Source organism: Atractosteus spatula, chromosome 13, assembly GCF_055471065.1.
Source record: "Atractosteus spatula isolate fAtrSpa1 chromosome 13, fAtrSpa1.hap1, whole genome shotgun sequence".
Taxonomy (NCBI): Eukaryota; Metazoa; Chordata; class Actinopteri; order Semionotiformes; family Lepisosteidae; genus Atractosteus; species Atractosteus spatula.
Window position 1 is genome coordinate 14,103,138 of NC_142718.1, and position 25,336 is coordinate 14,128,473.

Sequence of the window (25,336 nt, forward strand, 5' to 3'; positions counted from 1 at the left end):
GGTTACCAAAGTTGCCAAAACGTGTTTATTTCTGCTGAAAAACACGTTTTGACAATTTCTGAGCACTGGGGTTAAGGGCTGACTCAGTGTGCTCTTCTGAGCCAAGCAGTTACACTGCGAATCTAAGAGCTGAGAAAAAGCGTTTATTTCGGGCTGAAAAACACGTTTTGAAAACAGTGTTGTTCCTGCCTTATAAGTTACATGGGGGTTACCAAAGTTGCCAAAACGTGTTTATTTCTGCTGAAAAACACGTTTTGACAATTTCTGAGAACTGGGGTTAAGGGCTGACTCAGTGTGCTCTTCTGAGCCAAGCAGTTACACTGCGAATCTAAGAGCTGAGAAAAAGCGTTTATTTCGGGCTGAAAAACACGTTTTGAAAACAGTGTTGTTCCTGCCTTATAAGTTACATGGGGGTTACCAAAGTTGCCAAAACATGTTTATTTCTGCTGAAAAACACGTTTTGACAATTTCTGTACTCTGTGGTTAAGGGCTGACTCAATGTGCTCTTCTGAGCCAGGCAGTTACACAGCGATTCTAAGGGCTGACAAAACGCGTTTATTTCGGGCTGAAAAACACGTTTTGAAAACTGTGTTGTTCCTGCCCTATAAGTTACATGGGGGTTACCAAAGTTGCCAAAACGTGTTTATTTCTGCTGAAAAACACGTTTTGACAATTTCTGAGCACTGGGGTTAAGGGCTGACTCAGTGTGCTCTTCTGAGCCAAGCAGTTACACTGCGAATCTAAGAGCTGAGAAAAAGCGTTTATTTCGGGCTGAAAAACACGTTTTGAAAACAGTGTTGTTCCTGCCCTATAAGTTACATGGGGGTTACCAAAGTTGCCAAAACGTGTTTATTTCTGCTGAAAAACACGTTTTGACAATTTCTGAGCACTGGGGTTAAGGGCTGACTCAGTGTGCTCTTCTGAGCCAGGCAGTTACACTGCGAATCTAAGAGATGAGAAAAAGCGTTTATTTCGGGCTGAAAAACACGTTTTGAAAACTGTGCTGTTCCTGCCCTATAAGTTACATGGGGGTTACCAAAGTTGCCAAAACATGTTTATTTCTGCTGAAAAACACGTTTTGACAATTTCTGTACACTGGGGTTAAGGGCTGACTCAATGTGCTCTTCTGAGCCAGGCAGTTACACAGCGAATCTAAGAGCTGAGAAAAAGCGTTTATTTCTGGCTGAAAAACACGTTTTGATAACTGTGCTGTTCCTGCCCTATAAGTTACATGGGGGTTACCAAAGTTGCCAAAACATGTTTATTTCTGCTGAAAAACACGTTTTGACAATTTCTGTACACTGGGGTTAAGGGCTGACTCAATGTGCTCTTCTGAGCCAGGCAGTTACACAGCGATTCTAAGGGCTGACAAAACGCGTTTATTTCGGGCTGAAAAACACGTTTTGAAAACTGTGTTGTTCCTGCCCTATAAGTTACATGGGGGTTACCAAAGTTGCCAAAACGTGTTTATTTCTGCTGAAAAACACGTTTTGACAATTTCTGAGCACTGGGGTTAAGGGCTGACTCAGTGTGCTCTTCTGAGCCAAGCAGTTACACTGCGAATCTAAGAGCTGAGAAAAAGCGTTTATTTCGGGCTGAAAAACACGTTTTGAAAACAGTGTTGTTCCTGCCTTATAAGTTACATGGGGGTTACCAAAGTTGCCAAAACGTGTTTATTTCTGCTGAAAAACACGTTTTGACAATTTCTGAGAACTGGGGTTAAGGGCTGACTCAGTGTGCTCTTCTGAGCCAAGCAGTTACACTGCGAATCTAAGAGCTGAGAAAAAGCGTTTATTTCGGGCTGAAAAACACGTTTTGAAAACAGTGTTGTTCCTGCCTTATAAGTTACATGGGGGTTACCAAAGTTGCCAAAACATGTTTATTTCTGCTGAAAAACACGTTTTGACAATTTCTGTACTCTGTGGTTAAGGGCTGACTCAATGTGCTCTTCTGAGCCAGGCAGTTACACAGCGATTCTAAGGGCTGACAAAACGCGTTTATTTCGGGCTGAAAAACACGTTTTGAAAACTGTGTTGTTCCTGCCCTATAAGTTACATGGGGGTTACCAAAGTTGCCAAAACATGTTTATTTCTGCTGAAAAACACGTTTTGACAATTTCTGTACACTGGGGTTAAGGGCTGACTCAATGTGCTCTTCTGTGCCAAGCAGTTACACAGCGATTCTAAGGGCTGACAAAACGCGTTTATTTCGGGCTGAAAAACACGTTTTGAAAACTGTGTTGTTCCTGCCCTATAAGTTACATGGGGGTTACCAAAGTTGCCAAAACGTGTTTATTTCTGCTGAAAAACACGTTTTGACAATTTCTGAGCACTGGGGTTAAGGGCTGACTCAGTGTGCTCTTCTGAGCCAAGCAGTTACACTGCGAATCTAAGAGCTGAGAAAAAGCGTTTATTTCGGGCTGAAAAACACGTTTTGAAAACTGTGCTGTTCCTGCCCTATAAGTTACATGGGGGTTACCAAAGTTGCCAAAACATGTTTATTTCTGCTGAAAAACACGTTTTGACAATTTCTGTACACTGGGGTGAAGGGCTGACTCAATGTGCTCTTCTGAGCCAGGCAGTTACACTGCGAATCTAAGAGCTGAGAAAAAGCGTTTATTTCGGGCTGAAAAACACGTTTTGAAAACTGTGCTATTCCTGCCCTATAAGTTACATGGGGGTTACCAAAGTTGCCAAAACATGTTTATTTCTGCTGAAAAACACGTTTTGACAATTTCTGTACACTGGGGTTAAGGGCTGACTCAATGTGCTCTTCTGAGCCAGGCAGTTACACAGCGATTCTAAGGGCTGACAAAACGCGTTTATTTCGGGCTGAAAAACACGTTTTGAAAACTGTGTTGTTCCTGCCCTATAAGTTACATGGGGGTTACCAAAGTTGCCAAAACATGTTTATTTCTGCTGAAAAACACGTTTTGACAATTTCTGTACACTGGGGTTAAGGGCTGACTCAATGTGCTCTTCTGTGCCAGGCAGTTACACAGCGATTCTAAGGGCTGACAAAACGCGTTTATTTCGGGCTGAAAAACACGTTTTGAAAACTGTGTTGTTCCTGCCCTATAAGTTACATGGGGGTTACCAAAGTTGCCAAAACGTGTTTATTTCTGCTGAAAAACACGTTTTGACAATTTCTGAGCACTGGGGTTAAGGGCTGACTCAGTGTGCTCTTCTGAGCCAAGCAGTTACACTGCGAATCTAAGAGCTGAGAAAAAGCGTTTATTTCGGGCTGAAAAACACGTTTTGAAAACTGTGCTGTTCCTGCCCTATAAGTTACATGGGGGTTACCAAAGTTGCCAAAACATGTTTATTTCTGCTGAAAAACACGTTTTGACAATTTCTGTACACTGGGGTTAAGGGCTGACTCAATGTGCTCTTCTGAGCCAGGCAGTTACACAGCGATTCTAAGGGCTGACAAAACGCGTTTATTTCGGGCTGAAAAACACGTTTTGAAAACTGTGTTGTTCCTGCCCTATAAGTTACATGGGGGTTACCAAAGTTGCCAAAACATGTTTATTTCTGCTGAAAAACACGTTTTGACAATTTCTGAGCACTGGGGTTAAGGGCTGACTCAGTGTGCTCTTCTGAGCCAGGCAGTTACACTGCGAATCTAAGAGCTGAGAAAAAGCGTTTATTTCGGGCTAAAAAACACGTTTTGAAAACTGTGTTGTTCCTGCCCTATAAGTTACATGGGGGTTACCAAAGTTGCCAAAACGTGTTTATTTCTGCTGAAAAACACGTTTTGACAATTTCTGAGCACTGGGGTTAAGGGCTGACTCAGTGTGCTCTTCTGAGCCAAGCAGTTACACTGCGAATCTAAGAGCTGAGAAAAAGCGTTTATTTCGGGCTGAAAAACACGTTTTGAAAACTGTGCTGTTCCTGCCCTATAAGTTACATGGGGGTTACCAAAGTTGACAAAACATGTTTATTTCTGCTGAAAAACACGTTTTGACAATTTCTGTACACTGGGGTGAAGGGCTGACTCAATGTGCTCTTCTGAGCCAGGCAGTTACACTGCGAATCTAAGAGCTGAGAAAAAGCGTTTATTTCGGGCTGAAAAACACGTTTTGAAAACTGTGCTGTTCCTGCCCTATAAGTTACATGGGGGTTACCAAAGTTGCCAAAACATGTTTATTTCTGCTGAAAAACACGTTTTGACAATTTCTGTACACTGGGGTTAAGGGCTGACTCAATGTGCTCTTCTGTGCCAAGCAGTTACACAGCGATTCTAAGGGCTGACAAAACGCGTTTATTTTGGGCTGAAAAACACGTTTTGAAAACTGTGTTGTTCCTGCCCTATAAGTTACATGGGGGTTACCAAAGTTGCCAAAACGTGTTTATTTCTGCTGAAAAACACGTTTTGACAATTTCTGAGCACTGGGGTTAAGGGCTGACTCAGTGTGCTCTTCTGAGCCAAGCAGTTACACTGCGAATCTAAGAGCTGAGAAAAAGCGTTTATTTCGGGCTGAAAAACACGTTTTGAAAACTGTGCTGTTCCTGCCCTATAAGTTACATGGGGGTTACCAAAGTTGCCAAAACATGTTTATTTCTGCTGAAAAACACGTTTTGACAATTTCTGTACTCTGGGGTTAAGGGCTGACTCAATGTGCTCTTCTGAGCCAGGCAGTTACACAGCGATTCTAAGGGCTGACAAAACGCGTTTATTTCGGGCTGAAAAACACGTTTTGAAAACTGTGTTGTTCCTGCCCTATAAGTTACATGGGGGTTACCAAAGTTGCCAAAACATGTTTATTTCTGCTGAAAAACACGTTTTGACAATTTCTGTACACTGGGGTTAAGGGCTGACTCAATGTGCTCTTCTGTGCCAAGCAGTTACACAGCGATTCTAAGGGCTGACAAAACGCGTTTATTTCGGGCTGAAAAACACGTTTTGAAAACTGTGTTGTTCCTGCCCTATAAGTTACATGGGGGTTACCAAAGTTGCCAAAACGTGTTTATTTCTGCTGAAAAACACGTTTTGACAATTTCTGAGCACTGGGGTTAAGGGCTGACTCAGTGTGCTCTTCTGAGCCAAGCAGTTACACTGCGAATCTAAGAGCTGAGAAAAAGCGTTTATTTCGGGCTGAAAAACACGTTTTGAAAACTGTGCTGTTCCTGCCCTATAAGTTACATGGGGGTTACCAAAGTTGCCAAAACATGTTTATTTCTGCTGAAAAACACGTTTTGACAATTTCTGTACACTGGGGTGAAGGGCTGACTCAATGTGCTCTTCTGAGCCAGGCAGTTACACAGCGATTCTAAGGGCTGACAAAACGCGTTTATTTCGGGCTGAAAAACACGTTTTGAAAACTGTGTTGTTCCTGCCCTATAAGTTACATGGGGGTTACCAAAGTTGCCAAAACGTGTTTATTTCTGCTGAAAAACACGTTTTGACAATTTCTGAGCACTGGGGTTAAGGGCTGACTCAGTGTGCTCTTCTGAGCCAAGCAGTTACACTGCGAATCTAAGAGCTGAGAAAAAGCGTTTATTTCGGGCTGAAAAACACGTTTTGAAAACTGTGCTGTTCCTGCCCTATAAGTTACATGGGGGTTACCAAAGTTGCCAAAACATGTTTATTTCTGCTGAAAAACACGTTTTGACAATTTCTGTACACTGGGGTGAAGGGCTGACTCAATGTGCTCTTCTGAGCCAGGCAGTTACACTGCGAATCTAAGAGCTGAGAAAAAGCGTTTATTTCGGGCTGAAAAACACGTTTTGAAAACTGTGCTGTTCCTGCCCTATAAGTTACATGGGGGTTACCAAAGTTGCCAAAACATGTTTATTTCTGCTGAAAAACACGTTTTGACAATTTCTGTACTCTGGGGTTAAGGGCTGACTCAATGTGCTCTTCTGAGCCAGGCAGTTACACAGCGATTCTAAGGGCTGACAAAACGCGTTTATTTCGGGCTGAAAAACACGTTTTGAAAACTGTGTTGTTCCTGCCCTATAAGTTACATGGGGGTTACCAAAGTTGCCAAAACATGTTTATTTCTGCTGAAAAACACGTTTTGACAATTTCTGTACACTGGGGTTAAGGGCTGACTCAATGTGCTCTTCTGTGCCAGGCAGTTACACAGCGATTCTAAGGGCTGACAAAACGCGTTTATTTCGGGCTGAAAAACACGTTTTGAAAACTGTGTTGTTCCTGCCCTATAAGTTACATGGGGGTTACCAAAGTTGCCAAAACGTGTTTATTTCTGCTGAAAAACACGTTTTGACAATTTCTGAGCACTGGGGTTAAGGGCTGACTCAGTGTGCTCTTCTGAGCCAAGCAGTTACACTGCGAATCTAAGAGCTGAGAAAAAGCGTTTATTTCGGGCTGAAAAACACGTTTTGAAAACTGTGCTGTTCCTGCCCTATAAGTTACATGGGGGTTACCAAAGTTGCCAAAACATGTTTATTTCTGCTGAAAAACACATTTTGACAATTTCTGAGCACTGGGGTTAAGGGCTGACTCAGTGTGCTCTTCTGAGCCAAGCAGTTACACTGCGAATCTAAGAGCTGAGAAAAAGCGTTTATTTCGGGCTGAAAAACACGTTTTGAAAACAGTGTTGTTCCTGCCCTATAAGTTACATGGGGGTTACCAAAGTTGCCAAAACGTGTTTATTTCTGCTGAAAAACACGTTTTGACAATTTCTGAGCACTGGGGTTAAGGGCTGACTCAGTGTGCTCTTCTGAGCCAGGCAGTTACACAGCGAATCTAAGAGCTGAGAAAAAGCGTTTATTTCTGGCTGAAAAACACGTTTTGAAAACTGTGCTGTTCCTGCCCTATAAGTTACATGGGGGTTACCAAAGTTGCCAAAACATGTTTATTTCTGCTGAAAAACACGTTTTGACAATTTCTGTACACTGGGGTTAAGGGCTGACTCAATGTGCTCTTCTGAGCCAGGCAGTTACACAGCGATTCTAAGGGCTGACAAAACGCGTTTATTTCGGGCTGAAAAACACGTTTTGAAAACTGTGTTGTTCCTGCCCTATAAGTTACATGGGGGTTACCAAAGTTGCCAAAACGTGTTTATTTCTGCTGAAAAACACGTTTTGACAATTTCTGAGCACTGGGGTTAAGGGCTGACTCAGTGTGCTCTTCTGAGCCAAGCAGTTACACTGCGAATCTAAGAGCTGAGAAAAAGCGTTTATTTCGGGCTGAAAAACACGTTTTGAAAACAGTGTTGTTCCTGCCTTATAAGTTACATGGGGGTTACCAAAGTTGCCAAAACGTGTTTATTTCTGCTGAAAAACACGTTTTGACAATTTCTGAGCACTGGGGTTAAGGGCTGACTCAGTGTGGTCTTCTGAGCCAGGCAGTTACACTGCGAATCTAAGAGCTGAGAAAAAGCGTTTATTTCGGGCTGAAAAACACGTTTTGAAAACTGTGCTGTTCCTGCCCTATAAGTTACATGGGGGTTACCAAAGTTGCCAAAACATGTTTATTTCTGCTGAAAAACACGTTTTGACAATTTCTGTACACTGGGGTTAAGGGCTGACTCAATGTGCTCTTCTGTGCCAGGCAGTTACACAGCGATTCTAAGGGCTGACAAAACGCGTTTATTTCGGGCTGAAATACACGTTTTGAAAACTGTGTTGTTCCTGCCCTATAAGTTACATGGGGGTTACCAAAGTTGCCAAAACGTGTTTATTTCTGCTGAAAAACACGTTTTGACAATTTCTGAACACTGGGGTTAAGGGCTGACTCAGTGTGCTCTTCTGAGCCAAGCAGTTACACTGCGAATCTAAGAGCTGAGAAAAAGCGTTTATTTCGGGCTGAAAAACACGTTTTGAAAACTGTGCTGTTCCTGCCCTATAAGTTACATGGGGGTTACCAAAGTTGCCAAAACATGTTTATTTCTGCTGAAAAACACGTTTTGACAATTTCTGTACACTGGGGTGAAGGGCTGACTCAATGTGCTCTTCTGAGCCAGGCAGTTACACTGCGAATCTAAGAGCTGAGAAAAAGCGTTTATTTCGGGCTGAAAAACACGTTTTGAAAACTGTGCTGTTCCTGCCCTATAAGTTACATGGGGGTTACCAAAGTTGCCAAAACATGTTTATTTCTGCTGAAAAACACGTTTTGACAATTTCTGTACACTGGGGTTAAGGGCTGACTCAATGTGCTCTTCTGAGCCAGGCAGTTACACAGCGATTCTAAGGGCTGACAAAACGCGTTTATTTCGGGCTGAAAAACACGTTTTGAAAACTGTGTTGTTCCTGCCCTATAAGTTACATGGGGGTTACCAAAGTTGCCAAAACGTGTTTATTTCTGCTGAAAAACACGTTTTGACAATTTCTGAGCACTGGGGTTAAGGGCTGACTCAGTGTGCTCTTCTGAGCCAAGCAGTTACACTGCGAATCTAAGAGCTGAGAAAAAGCGTTTATTTCGGGCTGAAAAACACGTTTTGAAAACAGTGTTGTTCCTGCCCTATAAGTTACATGGGGGTTTCCAAAGTTGCCAAAACGTGTTTATTTCTGCTGAAAAACACGTTTTGACAATTTCTGAGCACTGGGGTTAAGGACTGACTCAGTGTGCTCTTCTGAGCCAGGCAGTTACACTGCGAATCTAAGAGCTGAGAAAAAGCGTATATTTCGGGCTGAAAAACACGTTTTGAAAACTGTGCTGTTCCTGCCCTATAAGTTACATGGGGGTTACCAAAGTTGCCAAAACATGTTTATTTCTGCTGAAAAACACGTTTTGACAATTTCTGTACACTGGGGTTAAGGGCTGACTCAATGTGCTCTTCTGAGCCAGGCAGTTACACAGCGATTCTAAGAACTGACAAAACGCGTTTATTTCGGGCTGAAAAACACGTTTTGAAAACTGTGTTGTTCCTGCCCTATAAGTTACATGGGGGTTACCAAAGTTGCCAAAACGTGTTTATTTCTGCTGAAAAACACGTTTTGACAATTTCTGAGCACTGGGGTTAAGGGCTGACTCAGTGTGCTCTTCTGAGCCAAGCAGTTACACTGCGAATCTAAGAGCTGAGAAAAAGCGTTTATTTCGGGCTGAAAAACACGTTTTGAAAACAGTGTTGTTCCTGCCCTATAAGTTACATGGGGGTTACCAAAGTTGCCAAAACGTGTTTATTTCTGCTGAAAAACACGTTTTGACAATTTCTGAGCACTGGGGTTAAGGGCTGACTCAGTGTGCTCTTCTGAGCCAGGCAGTTACACTGCGAATCTAAGAGATGAGAAAAAGCGTTTATTTCGGGCTGAAAAACACGTTTTGAAAACTGTGCTGTTCCTGCCCTATAAGTTACATGGGGGTTACCAAAGTTGCCAAAACATGTTTATTTCTGCTGAAAAACACGTTTTGACAATTTCTGTACACTGGGGTTAAGGGCTGACTCAATGTGCTCTTCTGAGCCAGGCAGTTACACAGCGAATCTAAGAGCTGAGAAAAAGCGTTTATTTCTGGCTGAAAAACACGTTTTGAAAACTGTGCTGTTCCTGCCCTATAAGTTACATGGGGGTTACCAAAGTTGCCAAAACATGTTTATTTCTGCTGAAAAACACGTTTTGACAATTTCTGTACACTGGGGTTAAGGGCTGACTCAATGTGCTCTTCTGAGCCAGGCAGTTACACAGCGATTCTAAGGGCTGACAAAACGCGTTTATTTCGGGCTGAAAAACACGTTTTGAAAACTGTGTTGTTCCTGCCCTATAAGTTACATGGGGGTTACCAAAGTTGCCAAAACGTGTTTATTTCTGCTGAAAAACACGTTTTGACAATTTCTGAGCACTGGGGTTAAGGGCTGACTCAGTGTGCTCTTCTGAGCCAAGCAGTTACACTGCGAATCTAAGAGCTGAGAAAAAGCGTTTATTTCGGGCTGAAAAACACGTTTTGAAAACAGTGTTGTTCCTGCCTTATAAGTTACATGGGGGTTACCAAAGTTGCCAAAACGTGTTTATTTCTGCTGAAAAACACGTTTTGACAATTTCTGAGAACTGGGGTTAAGGGCTGACTCAGTGTGCTCTTCTGAGCCAGGCAGTTACACTGCGAATCTAAGAGCTGAGAAAAAGCGTTTATTTCGGGCTGAAAAACACGTTTTGAAAACTGTGCTGTTCCTGCCCTATAAGTTACATGGGGGTTACCAAAGTTGCCAAAACATGTTTATTTCTGCTGAAAAACACGTTTTGACAATTTCTGTACACTGGGGTTAAGGGCTGACTCAATGTGCTCTTCTGAGCCAGGCAGTTACACAGCGATTCTAAGGGCTGACAAAACGCGTTTATTTCGGGCTGAAAAACACGTTTTGAAAACTGTGTTGTTCCTGCCCTATAAGTTACATGGGGGTTACCAAAGTTGCCAAAACATGTTTATTTCTGCTGAAAAACACGTTTTGACAATTTCTGTACACTGGGGTTAAGGGCTGACTCAATGTGCTCTTCTGTGCCAGGCAGTTACACAGCGATTCTAAGGGCTGACAAAACGCGTTTATTTCGGGCTGAAAAACACGTTTTGAAAACTGTGTTGTTCCTGCCCTATAAGTTACATGGGGGTTACCAAAGTTGCCAAAACGTGTTTATTTCTGCTGAAAAACACGTTTTGACAATTTCTGAGCACTGGGGTTAAGGGTTGACTCAGTGTGCTCTTCTGAGCCAAGCAGTTACACTGCGAATCTAAGAGCTGAGAAAAAGCGTTTATTTCGGGCTGAAAAACACGTTTTGAAAACTGTGCTGTTCCTGCCCTATAAGTTACATGGGGGTTACCAAAGTTGCCAAAACATGTTTATTTCTGCTGAAAAACACGTTTTGACAATTTCTGTACACTGGGGTTAAGGGCTGACTCAATGTGCTCTTCTGAGCCAGGCAGTTACACAGCGATTCTAAGGGCTGACAAAACGCGTTTATTTCGGGCTGAAAAACACGTTTTGAAAACTGTGTTGTTCCTGCCCTATAAGTTACATGGGGGTTACCAAAGTTGCCAAAACATGTTTATTTCTGCTGAAAAACACGTTTTGACAATTTCTGAGCACTGGGGTTAAGGGCTGACTCAGTGTGCTCTTCTGAGCCAGGCAGTTACACTGCGAATCTAAGAGCTGAGAAAAAGCGTTTATTTCGGGCTAAAAAACACGTTTTGAAAACTGTGTTGTTCCTGCCCTATAAGTTACATGGGGGTTACCAAAGTTGCCAAAACGTGTTTATTTCTGCTGAAAAACACGTTTTGACAATTTCTGAGCACTGGGGTTAAGGGCTGACTCAGTGTGCTCTTCTGAGCCAAGCAGTTACACTGCGAATCTAAGAGCTGAGAAAAAGCGTTTATTTCGGGCTGAAAAACACGTTTTGAAAACTGTGCTGTTCCTGCCCTATAAGTTACATGGGGGTTACCAAAGTTGACAAAACATGTTTATTTCTGCTGAAAAACACGTTTTGACAATTTCTGTACACTGGGGTGAAGGGCTGACTCAATGTGCTCTTCTGAGCCAGGCAGTTACACTGCGAATCTAAGAGCTGAGAAAAAGCGTTTATTTCGGGCTGAAAAACACGTTTTGAAAACTGTGCTGTTCCTGCCCTATAAGTTACATGGGGGTTACCAAAGTTGCCAAAACATGTTTATTTCTGCTGAAAAACACGTTTTGACAATTTCTGTACACTGGGGTTAAGGGCTGACTCAATGTGCTCTTCTGTGCCAAGCAGTTACACAGCGATTCTAAGGGCTGACAAAACGCGTTTATTTCGGGCTGAAAAACACGTTTTGAAAACTGTGTTGTTCCTGCCCTATAAGTTACATGGGGGTTACCAAAGTTGCCAAAACGTGTTTATTTCTGCTGAAAAACACGTTTTGACAATTTCTGAGCACTGGGGTTAAGGGCTGACTCAGTGTGCTCTTCTGAGCCAAGCAGTTACACTGCGAATCTAAGAGCTGAGAAAAAGCGTTTATTTCGGGCTGAAAAACACGTTTTGAAAACTGTGCTGTTCCTGCCCTATAAGTTACATGGGGGTTACCAAAGTTGCCAAAACATGTTTATTTCTGCTGAAAAACACGTTTTGACAATTTCTGTACTCTGGGGTTAAGGGCTGACTCAATGTGCTCTTCTGAGCCAGGCAGTTACACAGCGATTCTAAGGGCTGACAAAACGCGTTTATTTCGGGCTGAAAAACACGTTTTGAAAACTGTGTTGTTCCTGCCCTATAAGTTACATGGGGGTTACCAAAGTTGCCAAAACATGTTTATTTCTGCTGAAAAACACGTTTTGACAATTTCTGTACACTGGGGTTAAGGGCTGACTCAATGTGCTCTTCTGTGCCAAGCAGTTACACAGCGATTCTAAGGGCTGACAAAACGCGTTTATTTCGGGCTGAAAAACACGTTTTGAAAACTGTGTTGTTCCTGCCCTATAAGTTACATGGGGGTTACCAAAGTTGCCAAAACGTGTTTATTTCTGCTGAAAAACACGTTTTGACAATTTCTGAGCACTGGGGTTAAGGGCTGACTCAGTGTGCTCTTCTGAGCCAAGCAGTTACACTGCGAATCTAAGAGCTGAGAAAAAGCGTTTATTTCGGGCTGAAAAACACGTTTTGAAAACTGTGCTGTTCCTGCCCTATAAGTTACATGGGGGTTACCAAAGTTGCCAAAACATGTTTATTTCTGCTGAAAAACACGTTTTGACAATTTCTGTACACTGGGGTGAAGGGCTGACTCAATGTGCTCTTCTGAGCCAGGCAGTTACACAGCGATTCTAAGGGCTGACAAAACGCGTTTATTTCGGGCTGAAAAACACGTTTTGAAAACTGTGTTGTTCCTGCCCTATAAGTTACATGGGGGTTACCAAAGTTGCCAAAACGTGTTTATTTCTGCTGAAAAACACGTTTTGACAATTTCTGAGCACTGGGGTTAAGGGCTGACTCAGTGTGCTCTTCTGAGCCAAGCAGTTACACTGCGAATCTAAGAGCTGAGAAAAAGCGTTTATTTCGGGCTGAAAAACACGTTTTGAAAACTGTGCTGTTCCTGCCCTATAAGTTACATGGGGGTTACCAAAGTTGCCAAAACATGTTTATTTCTGCTGAAAAACACGTTTTGACAATTTCTGAGCACTGGGGTTAAGGGCTGACTCAGTGTGCTCTTCTGAGCCAAGCAGTTACACTGCGAATCTAAGAGCTGAGAAAAAGCGTTTATTTCGGGCTGAAAAACACGTTTTGAAAACAGTGTTGTTCCTGCCCTATAAGTTACATGGGGGTTACCAAAGTTGCCAAAACGTGTTTATTTCTGCTGAAAAACACGTTTTGACAATTTCTGAGCACTGGGGTTAAGGGCTGACTCAGTGTGCTCTTCTGAGCCAGGCAGTTACACAGCGAATCTAAGAGCTGACAAAAAGCGTTTATTTCTGGCTGAAAAACACGTTTTGAAAACTGTGCTGTTCCTGCCCTATAAGTTACATGGGGGTTACCAAAGTTGCCAAAACATGTTTATTTCTGCTGAAAAACACGTTTTGACAATTTCTGTACACTGGGGTTAAGGGCTGACTCAATGTGCTCTTCTGAGCCAGGCAGTTACACAGCGATTCTAAGGGCTGACAAAACGCGTTTATTTCGGGCTGAAAAACACGTTTTGAAAACTGTGTTGTTCCTGCCCTATAAGTTACATGGGGGTTACCAAAGTTGCCAAAACGTGTTTATTTCTGCTGAAAAACACGTTTTGACAATTTCTGAGCACTGGGGTTAAGGGCTGACTCAGTGTGCTCTTCTGAGCCAAGCAGTTACACTGCGAATCTAAGAGCTGAGAAAAAGCGTTTATTTCGGGCTGAAAAACACGTTTTGAAAACAGTGTTGTTCCTGCCTTATAAGTTACATGGGGGTTACCAAAGTTGCCAAAACGTGTTTATTTCTGCTGAAAAACACGTTTTGACAATTTCTGAGCACTGGGCTTAAGGGCTGACTCAGTGTGGTCTTCTGAGCCAGGCAGTTACACTGCGAATCTAAGAGCTGAGAAAAAGCGTTTATTTCGGGCTGAAAAACACGTTTTGAAAACTGTGCTGTTCCTGCCCTATAAGTTACATGGGGGTTACCAAAGTTGCCAAAACATGTTTATTTCTGCTGAAAAACACGTTTTGACAATTTCTGTACACTGGGGTTAAGGGCTGACTCAATGTGCTCTTCTGAGCCAGGCAGTTACACAGCGAATCTAAGAGCTGAGAAAAAGCGTTTATTTCTGGCTGAAAAACACGTTTTGAAAACTGTGCTGTTCCTGCCCTATAAGTTACATGGGGGTTACCAAAGTTGCCAAAACATGTTTATTTCTGCTGAAAAACACGTTTTGACAATTTCTGTACACTGGGGTTAAGGGCTGACTCAATGTGCTCTTCTGAGCCAGGCAGTTACACAGCGATTCTAAGGGCTGACAAAACGCGTTTATTTCGGGCTGAAAAACACGTTTTGAAAACTGTGTTGTTCCTGCCCTATAAGTTACATGGGGGTTACCAAAGTTGCCAAAACGTGTTTATTTCTGCTGAAAAACACGTTTTGACAATTTCTGAGCACTGGGGTTAAGGGCTGACTCAGTGTGCTCTTCTGAGCCAAGCAGTTACACTGCGAATCTAAGAGCTGAGAAAAAGCGTTTATTTCGGGCTGAAAAACACGTTTTGAAAACAGTGTTGTTCCTGCCTTATAAGTTACATGGGGGTTACCAAAGTTGCCAAAACGTGTTTATTTCTGCTGAAAAACACGTTTTGACAATTTCTGAGAACTGGGGTTAAGGGCTGACTCAGTGTGCTCTTCTGAGCCAAGCAGTTACACTGCGAATCTAAGAGCTGAGAAAAAGCGTTTATTTCGGGCTGAAAAACACGTTTTGAAAACAGTGTTGTTCCTGCCTTATAAGTTACATGGGGGTTACCAAAGTTGCCAAAACATGTTTATTTCTGCTGAAAAACACGTTTTGACAATTTCTGTACTCTGGGGTTAAGGGCTGACTCAATGTGCTCTTCTGAGCCAGGCAGTTACACAGCGATTCTAAGGGCTGACAAAACGCGTTTATTTCGGGCTGAAAAACACGTTTTGAAAACTGTGTTGTTCCTGCCCTATAAGTTACATGGGGGTTACCAAAGTTGCCAAAACATGTTTATTTCTGCTGAAAAACACGTTTTGACAATTTCTGTACACTGGGGTTAAGGGCTTACTCAATGTGCTCTTCTGTGCCAAGCAGTTACACAGCGATTCTAAGGGCTGACAAAACGCGTTTATTTCGGGCTGAAAAACACGTTTTGAAAACTGTGTTGTTCCTGCCCTATAAGTTACATGGGGGTTACCAAAGTTGCCAAAACGTGTTTATTTCTGCTGAAAAACACGTTTTGACAATTTCTGAGCACTGGGGTTAAGGGCTGACTCAGTGTGCTCTTCTGAGCCAAGCAGTTACACTGCGAATCTAAGAGCTGAGAAAAAGCGTTTATTTCGGGCTGAAAAACACGTTTTGAAAACTGTGCTGTTCCTGCCCTATAAGTTACATGGGGGTTACCAAAGTTGCCAAACATGTTTATTTCTGCTGAAAAACACGTTTTGACAATTTCTGTACACTGGGGTGAAGGGCTGACTCAATGTGCTCTTCTGAGCCAGGCAGTTACACTGCGAATCTAAGAGCTGAGAAAAAGCGTTTATTTCGGGCTGAAAAACACGTTTTGAAAACTGTGCTGTTCCTGCCCTATAAGTTACATGGGGGTTACCAAAGTTGCCAAAACATGTTTATTTCTGCTGAAAAACACGTTTTGACAATTTCTGTACACTGGGGTTAAGGGCTGACTCAATGTGCTCTTCTGAGCCAGGCAGTTACACAGCGATTCTAAGGGCTGACAAAACGCGTTTATTTCGGGCTGAAAAACACGTTTTGAAAACTGTGTTGTTCCTGCCCTATAAGTTACATGGGGGTTACCAAAGTTGCCAAAACATCTTTATTTCTGCTGAAAAACACGTTTTGACAATTTCTGTACACTGGGGTTAAGGGCTGACTCAATGTGCTCTTCTGTGCCAAGCAGTTACACAGCGATTCTAAGGGCTGACAAAACGCGTTTATTTCGGGCTGAAAAACACGTTTTGAAAACTGTGTTGTTCCTGCCCTATAAGTTACATGGGGGTTACCAAAGTTGCCAAAACGTGTTTATTTCTGCTGAAAAACACGTTTTGACAATTTCTGAGCACTGGGGTTAAGGGCTGACTCACTGTGCTCTTCTGAGCCAAGCAGTTACACTGCGAATCTAAGAGCTGAGAAAAAGCGTTTATTTCGGGCTGAAAAACACGTTTTGAAAACAGTGTTGTTCCTGCCTTATAAGTTACATGGGGGTTACCAAAGTTGCCAAAACGTGTTTATTTCTGCTGAAAAACACGTTTTGACAATTTCTGAGCACTGGGGTTAAGGGCTGACTCAGTGTGCTCTTCTGAGCCAGGCAGTTACACTGCGAATCTAAGAGCTGAGAAAAAGCGTTTATTTCGGGCTGAAAAACACGTTTTGAAAACTGTGCTGTTCCTGCCCTATAAGTTACATGGGGTTTACCAAAGTTGCCAAAACATGTTTATTTCTGCTGAAAAACACGTTTTGACAATTTCTGTACACTGGGGTTAAGGGCTGACTCAATGTGCTCTTCTGTGCCAGGCAGTTACACAGCGATTCTAAGGGCTGACAAAACGCGTTTATTTCGGGCTGAAAAACACGTTTTGAAAACTGTGTTGTTCCTGCCCTATAAGTTACATGGGGGTTACCAAAGTTGCCAAAACGTGTTTATTTCTGCTGAAAAACACGTTTTGACAATTTCTGAGCACTGGGGTTAAGGGCTGACTCAGTGTGCTCTTCTGAGCCAAGCAGTTACACTGCGAATCTAAGAGCTGAGAAAAAGCGTTTATTTCGGGCTGAAAAACACGTTTTGAAAACTGTGCTGTTCCTGCCCTATAAGTTACATGGGGGTTACCAAAGTTGCCAAAACATGTTTATTTCTGCTGAAAAACACGTTTTGACAATTTCTGTACACTGGGGTGAAGGGCTGACTCAATGTGCTCTTCTGAGCCAGGCAGTTACACTGCGAATCTAAGAGCTGAGAAAAAGCGTTTATTTCGGGCTGAAAAACACGTTTTGAAAACTGTGCTGTTCCTGCCCTATAAGTTACATGGGGGTTACCAAAGTTGCCAAAACATGTTTATTTCTGCTGGAAAACACGTTTTGACAATTTCTGTACACTGGGGTTAAGGGCTGACTCAATGTGCTCTTCTGAGCCAGGCAGTTACACAGCGATTCTAAGGGCTGACAAAACGCGTTTATTTCGGGCTGAAAAACACGTTTTGAAAACTGTGTTGTTCCTGCCCTATAAGTTACATGGGGGTTACCAAAGTTGCCAAAACGTGTTTATTTCTGCTGAAAAACACGTTTTGACAATTTCTGAGCACTGGGGTTAAGGGCTGACTCAGTGTGCTCTTCTGAGCCAAGCAGTTACACTGCGAATCTAAGAGCTGAGAAAAAGCGTTTATTTCGGGCTGAAAAACACGTTTTGAAAACAGTGTTGTTCCTGCCCTATAAGTTACATGGGGGTTTCCAAAGTTGCCAAAATGTGTTTATTTCTGCTGAAAAACACGTTTTGACAATTTCTGAGCACTGGGGTTAAGGACTGACTCAGTGTGCTCTTCTGAGCCAGGCAGTTACACTGCGAATCTAAGAGCTGAGAAAAAGCGTATATTTCGGGCTGAAAAACACGTTTTGAAAACTGTGCTGTTCCTGCCCTATAAGTTACATGGGGGTTACCAAAGTTGCCAAAACATGTTTATTTCTGCTGAAAAACACGTTTTGACAATTTCTGTACACTGGGGTTAAGGGCTGACTCAATGTGCTCTTCTGAGCCAGGCAGTTACACAGCGATTCTAAGGGCTGACAAAACGCGTTTATTTCGGGCTGAAAAACACGTTTTGAAAACTGTGTTGTTCCTGCCCTATAAGTTACATGGGGGTTACCAAAGTTGCCAAAACGTGTTTATTTCTGCTGAAAAACACGTTTTGACAATTTCTGAGCACTGGGGTTAAGGGCTGACTCAGTGTGCTCTTCTGAGCCAGGCAGTTACACTGCGAATCTAAGAGCTGAGAAAAAGCGTTTATTTCGGGCTGAAAAACACGTTTTGAAAACTGTGCTGTTCCTGCCCTATAAGTTACATGGGGGTTACCAAAGTTGCCAAAACGTGTTTATTTCTGCTGAAAAACACGTTTTGACAATTTCTGAGCACTGGGGTTAAGGGCTGACTCAGTGTGCTCTTCTGAGCCAAGCAGTTACACTGCGAATCTAAGAGCTGAGAAAAAGCGTTTATTTCGGGCTGAAAAACACGTTTTGAAAACAGTGTTGTTCCTGCCCTATAAGTTACATGGGGGTTACCAAAGTTGCCAAAACGTGTTTATTTCTGCTGAAAAACACGTTTTGACAATTTCTGAGCACTGGGGTTAAGGGCTGACTCAGTGTGCTCTTCTGAGCCAAGCAGTTACACTGCGAATCTAAGAGCTGAGAAAAAGCGTTTATTTCGGGCTGAAAAACACGTTTTGAAAACAGTGTTGTTCCTGCCTTATAAGTTACATGGGGGTTACCAAAGTTGCCAAAACGTGTTTATTTCTGCTGAAAAACACGTTTTGACAATTTCTGAGAACTGGGGTTAAGGGCTGACTCAGTGTGCTCTTCTGAGCCAAGCAGTTACACTGCGAATCTAAGAGCTGAGAAAAAGCGTTTATTTCGGGCTGAAAAACACGTTTTGAAAACAGTGTTGTTCCTGCCTTATAAGTTACATGGGGGTTACCAAAGTTGCCAAAACGTGTTTATTTCTGCTGAAAAACACGTTTTGACAATTTCTGAGCACTGGGGTTAAGGGCTGACTCAGTGTGCTCTTCTGAGCCAGGCAGTTACACTGCGAATCTAAGAGCTGAGAAAAAGCGTTTATTTCGGGCTGAAAAACACGTTTTGAAAACTGTGCTGTTCCTGCCCTATAAGTTACATGGGGGTTACCAAAGTTGCCAAAACATGTTTATTTCTGCTGAAAAACACGTTTTGACAATTTCTGTACACTGGGGTTAAGGGCTGACTCAATGTGCTCTTCTGTGCCAGGCAGTTACACAGCGATTCTAAGGGCTGACAAAACGCGTTTATTTCGGGCTGAAAAACACGTTTTGAAAACTGTGTTGTTCCTGCCCTATAAGTTACATGGGGGTTACCAAAGTTGCCAAAACGTGTTTATTTCTGCTGAAAAACACGTTTTGACAATTTCTGAGCACTGGGGTTAAGGGCTGACTCAGTGTGCTCTTCTGAGCCAAGCAGTTACACTGCGAATCTAAGAGCTGAGAAAAAGCGTTTATTTCGGGCTGAAAAACACGTTTTGAAAACTGTGCTGTTCCTGCCCTATAAGTTACATGGGGGTTACCAAAGTTGCCAAAACATGTTTATTTCTGCTGAAAAACACGTTTTGACAATTTCTGTACACTGGGGTTAAGGGCTGACTCAATGTGCTCTTCTGAGCCAGGCAGTTACACAGCGATTCTAAGGGCTGACAAAACGCGTTTATTTCGGGCTGAAAAACACGTTTTGAAAACTGTGTTGTTCCTGCCCTATAAATTACATGGGGGTTACCAAAGTTGCCAAAACGTGTTTATTTCTGCTGAAAAACACGTTTTGACAATTTCTGAGCACTGGGGTTAAGGGCTGACTCAGTGTGCTCTTCTGAGCCAAGCAGTTACACTGCGAATCTAAGAGCTGAGAAAAAGCGTTTATTTCGGGCTGAAAAACACGTTTTGAAAACAGTGTTGTTCCTGCCCTATAAGTTACATGGGGGTTACCAAAGTTGCCAAAACGTGTTTATTTCTGCTGAAAAACACGTTTTGACAATTTCTGAGCACTGGGGTTAAGGGCTGACTCAGTGTGCTCTTCTGAGCCAGGCAGTTACACTGCGAATCTAAGAGCTGAGAAAAAGCGTTTATTTCGGGCTGAAAAACACGTTTTGAAAACTGTGCTGTTCCTGCCCTATAAGTTACATGGGGGTTACCAAAGTTGCCAAAACATGTTTATTTCTGCTGAAAAACACGTTTTGACAATTTCTGTACACTGGGGTTAAGGGCTGACTCAATGTGCTCTTCTGTGCCAGGCAGTTACACAGCGATTCTAAGGGCTGACAAAACGCGTTTATTTCGGGCTGAAAAACACGTTTTGAAAACTGTGTTGTTCCTGCCCTATAAGTTACATGGGGGTTACCAAAGTTGCCAAAACGTGTTTATTTCTGCTGAAAAACACGTTTTGACAATTTCTGAGCACTGGGGTTAAGGGCTGACTCAGTGTGCTCTTCTGAGCCAAGCAGTTACACTGCGAATCTAAGAGCTGAGAAAAAGCGTTTATTTCGGGCTGAAAAACACGTTTTGAAAACTGTGCTGTTCCTGCCCTATAAGTTACATGGGGGTTACCAAAGTTGCCAAAACATGTTTATTTCTGCTGAAAAACACGTTTTGACAATTTCTGTACACTGGGGTGAAGGGCTGACTCAATGTGCTCTTCTGAGCCAGGCAGTTACACTGCGAATCTAAGAGCTGAGAAAAAGCGTTTATTTCGGGCTGAAAAACACGTTTTGAAAACTGTGCTGTTCCTGCCCTATAAGTTACATGGGGGTTACCAAAGTTGCCAAAACATGTTTATTTCTGCTGAAAAACACGTTTTGACAATTTCTGTACACTGGGGTTAAGGGCTGACTCAATGTGCTCTTCTGAGCCAGGCAGTTACACAGCGATTCTAAGGGCTGACAAAACGCGTTTATTTCGGGCTGAAAAACACGTTTTGAAAACTGTGTTGTTCCTGCCCTATAAGTTACATGGGGGTTACCAAAGTTGCCAAAACATGTTTATTTCTGCTGAAAAACACGTTTTGACAATTTCTGAGCACTGGGGTTAAGGGCTGACTCAGTGTGCTCTTCTGAGCCAGGCAGTTACACTGCGAATCTAAGAGCTGAGAAAAAGCGTTTATTTCGGGCTAAAAAACACGTTTTGAAAACTGTGTTGTTCCTGCCCTATAAGTTACATGGGGGTTACCAAAGTTGCCAAAACGTGTTTATTTCTGCTGAAAAACACGTTTTGACAATTTCTGAGCACTGGGGTTAAGGGCTGACTCAGTGTGCTCTTCTGAGCCAAACAGTTACACTGCGAATCTAAGAGCTGAGAAAAAGCGTTTATTTCGGGCTGAAAAACACGTTTTGAAAACTGTGCTGTTCCTGCCCTATAAGTTACATGGGGGTTACCAAAGTTGACAAAACATGTTTATTTCTGCTGAAAAACACGTTTTGACAATTTCTGTACACTGGGGTGAAGGGCTGACTCAGTGTGCTCTTCTGAGCCAGGCAGTTACACTGCGAATCTAAGAGCTGAGAAAAAGCGTTTATTTCGGGCTGAAAAACACGTTTTGAAAACTGTGCTGTTCCTGCCCTATAAGTTACATGGGGGTTACCAAAGTTGCCAAAACATGTTTATTTCTGCTGAAAAACACGTTTTGACAATTTCTGTACACTGGGGTTAAGGGCTGACTCAATGTGCTCTTCTGAGCCAGGCAGTTACACAGCGATTCTAAGGGCTGACAAAACGCGTTTATTTCGTGCTGAAAAACACGTTTTGAAAACTGTGTTGTTCCTGCCCTATAAGTTACATGGGGGTTACCAAAGTTGCCAAAACGTGTTTATTTCTGCTGAAAAACACGTTTTGACAATTTCTGAGCACTGGGGTTAAGGGCTGACTCAGTGTGCTCTTCTGAGCCAATCAGTTACACTGCGAATCTAAGAGCTGAGAAAAAGCGTTTATTTCGGGCTGAAAAACACGTTTTGAAAACAGTGTTGTTCCTGCCCTATAAGTTACATGGGGGTTACCAAAGTTGCCAAAACGTGTTTATTTCTGCTGAAAAACACGTTTTGACAATTTCTGAGCACTGGGGTTAAGGGCTGACTCAGTGTGCTCTTCTGAGCCAAGCAGTTACACTGCGAATCTAAGAGCTGAGAAAAAGCGTTTATTTCGGGCTGAAAAACACGTTTTGAAAACTGTGCTGTTCCTGCCCTATAAGTTACATGGGGGTTACCAAAGTTGCCAAAACATGTTTATTTCTGCTGAAAAACACGTTTTGACAATTTCTGTACACTGGGGTTAAGGGCTGACTCAATGTGCTCTTCTGAGCCAGGCAGTTACACTGCGAAACTAAGAGCTGAGAAAAAGCGTTTATTTCGGGCTGAAAAACACGTTTTGAAAACTGTGCTGTTCCTGCCCTATAAGTTACATGGGGGTTACCAAAGTTGCCAAAACGTGTTTATTTCTGCTGAAAAACACGTTTTGACAATTTCTGAGCACTGGGGTTAAGGGCTGACTCAGTGTGCTCTTCTGAGCCAAGCAGTTACACTGCGAATCTAAGAGCTGAGAAAAAGCGTTTATTTCGGGCTGAAAAACACGTTTTGAAAACTGTGCTGTTCCTGCCCTATAAGTTACATGGGGGTTACCAAAGTTGCCAAAACATGTTTATTTCTGCTGAAAAACACGTTTTGACAATTTCTGTACACTGGGGTTAAGGGCTGACTCAATGTGCTCTTCTGAGCCAGGCAGTTACACAGCGATTCTAAGGGCTGACAAAACGCGTTTATTTCGGGCTGAAAAACACGTTTTGAAAACTGTGTTGTTCCTGCCCTATAAGTTACATGGGGGTTACCAAAGTTGCCAAAACATGTTTATTTCTGCTGAAAAACACGTTTTGACAATTTCTGAGCACTGGGGTTAAGGGCTGACTCAGTGTGCTCTTCTGAGCCAGGCAGTTACACTGCGAATCTAAGAGCTGAGAAAAAGCGTTTATTTCGGGCTAAAAAACACGTTTTGAAAACTGTGTTGTTCCTGCCCTATAAGTTACATGGGGGTTACCAAAGTTGCCAAAACGTGTTTATTTCTGCTGAAAAACACGTTTTGACAATTTCTGAGCACTGGGGTTAAGGGCTGATTCAGTGTGCTCTTCTGAGCCAAGAAGTTACACTGCGAATCTAAGAGCTGAGAAAAAGCGTTTATTTCGGGCTGAAAAACACGTTTTGAAAACTGTGCTGTTCCTGCCCTATAAGTTACATGGGGGTTACCAAAGTTGACAAAACATGTTTATTTCTGCTGAAAAACACGTTTTGACAATTTCTGTACACTGGGGTGAAGGGCTGACTCAATGTGCTCTTCTGAGCCAGGCAGTTACACTGCGAATCTAAGAGCTGAGAAAAAGCGTTTATTTCGGGCTGAAAAACACGTTTTGAAAACTGTGCTGTTCCTGCCCTATAAGTTACATGGGGGTTACCAAAGTTGCCAAAACATGTTTATTTCTGCTGAAAAACACGTTTTGACAATTTCTGTACACTGGGGTTAAGGGCTGACTCAATGTGCTCTTCTGTGCCAAGCAGTTACACAGCGATTCTAAGGGCTGACAAAACGCGTTTATTTCGGGCTGAAAAACACGTTTTGAAAACTGTGTTGTTCCTGCCCTATAAGTTACATGGGGGTTACCAAAGTTGCCAAAACGTGTTTATTTCTGCTGAAAAACACGTTTTGACAATTTCTGAGCACTGGGGTTAAGGGCTGACTCAGTGTGCTCTTCTGAGCCAAGCAGTTACACTGCGAATCTAAGAGCTGAGAAAAAGCGTTTATTTCGGGCTGAAAAACACGTTTTGAAAACTGTGCTGTTCCTGCCCTATAAGTTACATGGGGGTTACCAAAGTTGCCAAAACATGTTTATTTCTGCTGAAAAACACGTTTTGACAATTTCTGTACTCTGGGGTTAAGGGCTGACTCAATGTGCTCTTCTGAGCCAGGCAGTTACACAGCGATTCTAAGGGCTGACAAAACGGGTTTATTTCGGGCTGAAAAACACGTTTTGAAAACTGTGTTGTTCCTGCCCTATAAGTTACATGGGGGTTACCAAAGTTGCCAAAACATGTTTATTTCTGCTGAAAAACACGTTTTGACAATTTCTGTACACTGGGGTTAAGGGCTGACTCAATGTGCTCTTCTGTGCCAAGCAGTTACACAGCGATTCTAAGGGCTGACAAAACGCGTTTATTTCGGGCTGAAAAACACGTTTTGAAAACTGTGTTGTTCCTGCCCTATAAGTTACATGGGGGTTACCAAAGTTGCCAAAACGTGTTTATTTCTGCTGAAAAACACGTTTTGACAATTTCTGAGCACTGGGGTTAAGGGCTGACTCAGTGTGCTCTTCTGAGCCAAGCAGTTACACTGCGAATCTAAGAGCTGAGAAAAAGCGTTTATTTCGGGCTGAAAAACACGTTTTGAAAACTGTGCTGTTCCTGCCCTATAAGTTACATGGGGGTTACCAAAGTTGCCAAAACATGTTTATTTCTGCTGAAAAACACGTTTTGACAATTTCTGTACACTGGGGTGAAGGGCTGACTCAATGTGCTCTTCTGAGCCAGGCAGTTACACTGCGAATCTAAGAGCTGAGAAAAAGCGTTTATTTCTGGCTGAAAAACACGTTTTGAAAACTGTGCTGTTCCTGCCCTATAAGTTACATGGGGGTTACCAAAGTTGCCAAAACATGTTTATTTCTGCTGAAAAACACGTTTTGACAATTTCTGTACACTGGGGTTAAGGGCTGACTCAATGTGCTCTTCTGTGCCAGGCAGTTACACAGCGATTCTAAGGGCTGACAAAACGCGTTTATTTCGGGCTGAAAAACACGTTTTGAAAACTGTGTTGTTCCTGCCCTATAAGTTACATGGGGGTTACCAAAGTTGCCAAAACGTGTTTATTTCTGCTGAAAAACACGTTTTGACAATTTCTGAGCACTGGGGTTAAGGGCTGACTCAGTGTGCTCTTCTGAGCCAAACAGTTACACTGCGAATCTAAGAGCTGAGAAAAAGCGTTTATTTCGGGCTGAAAAACACGTTTTGAAAACTGTGCTGTTCCTGCCCTATAAGTTACATGGGGGTTACCAAAGTTGACAAAACATGTTTATTTCTGCTGAAAAACACGTTTTGACAATTTCTGTACACTGGGGTGAAGGGCTGACTCAATGTGCTCTTCTGAGCCAGGCAGTTACACTGCGAATCTAAGAGCTGAGAAAAAGCGTTTATTTCGGGCTGAAAAACACGTTTTGAAAACTGTGCTGTTCCTGCCCTATAAGTTACATGGGGGTTACCAAAGTTGCCAAAACATGTTTATTTCTGCTGAAAAACACGTTTTGACAATTTCTGTACACTGGGGTTAAGGGCTGACTCAATGTGCTCTTCTGAGCCAGGCAGTTACACAGCGATTCTAAGGGCTGACAAAACGCGTTTATTTCGTGCTGAAAAACACGTTTTGAAAACTGTGTTGTTCCTGCCCTATAAGTTACATGG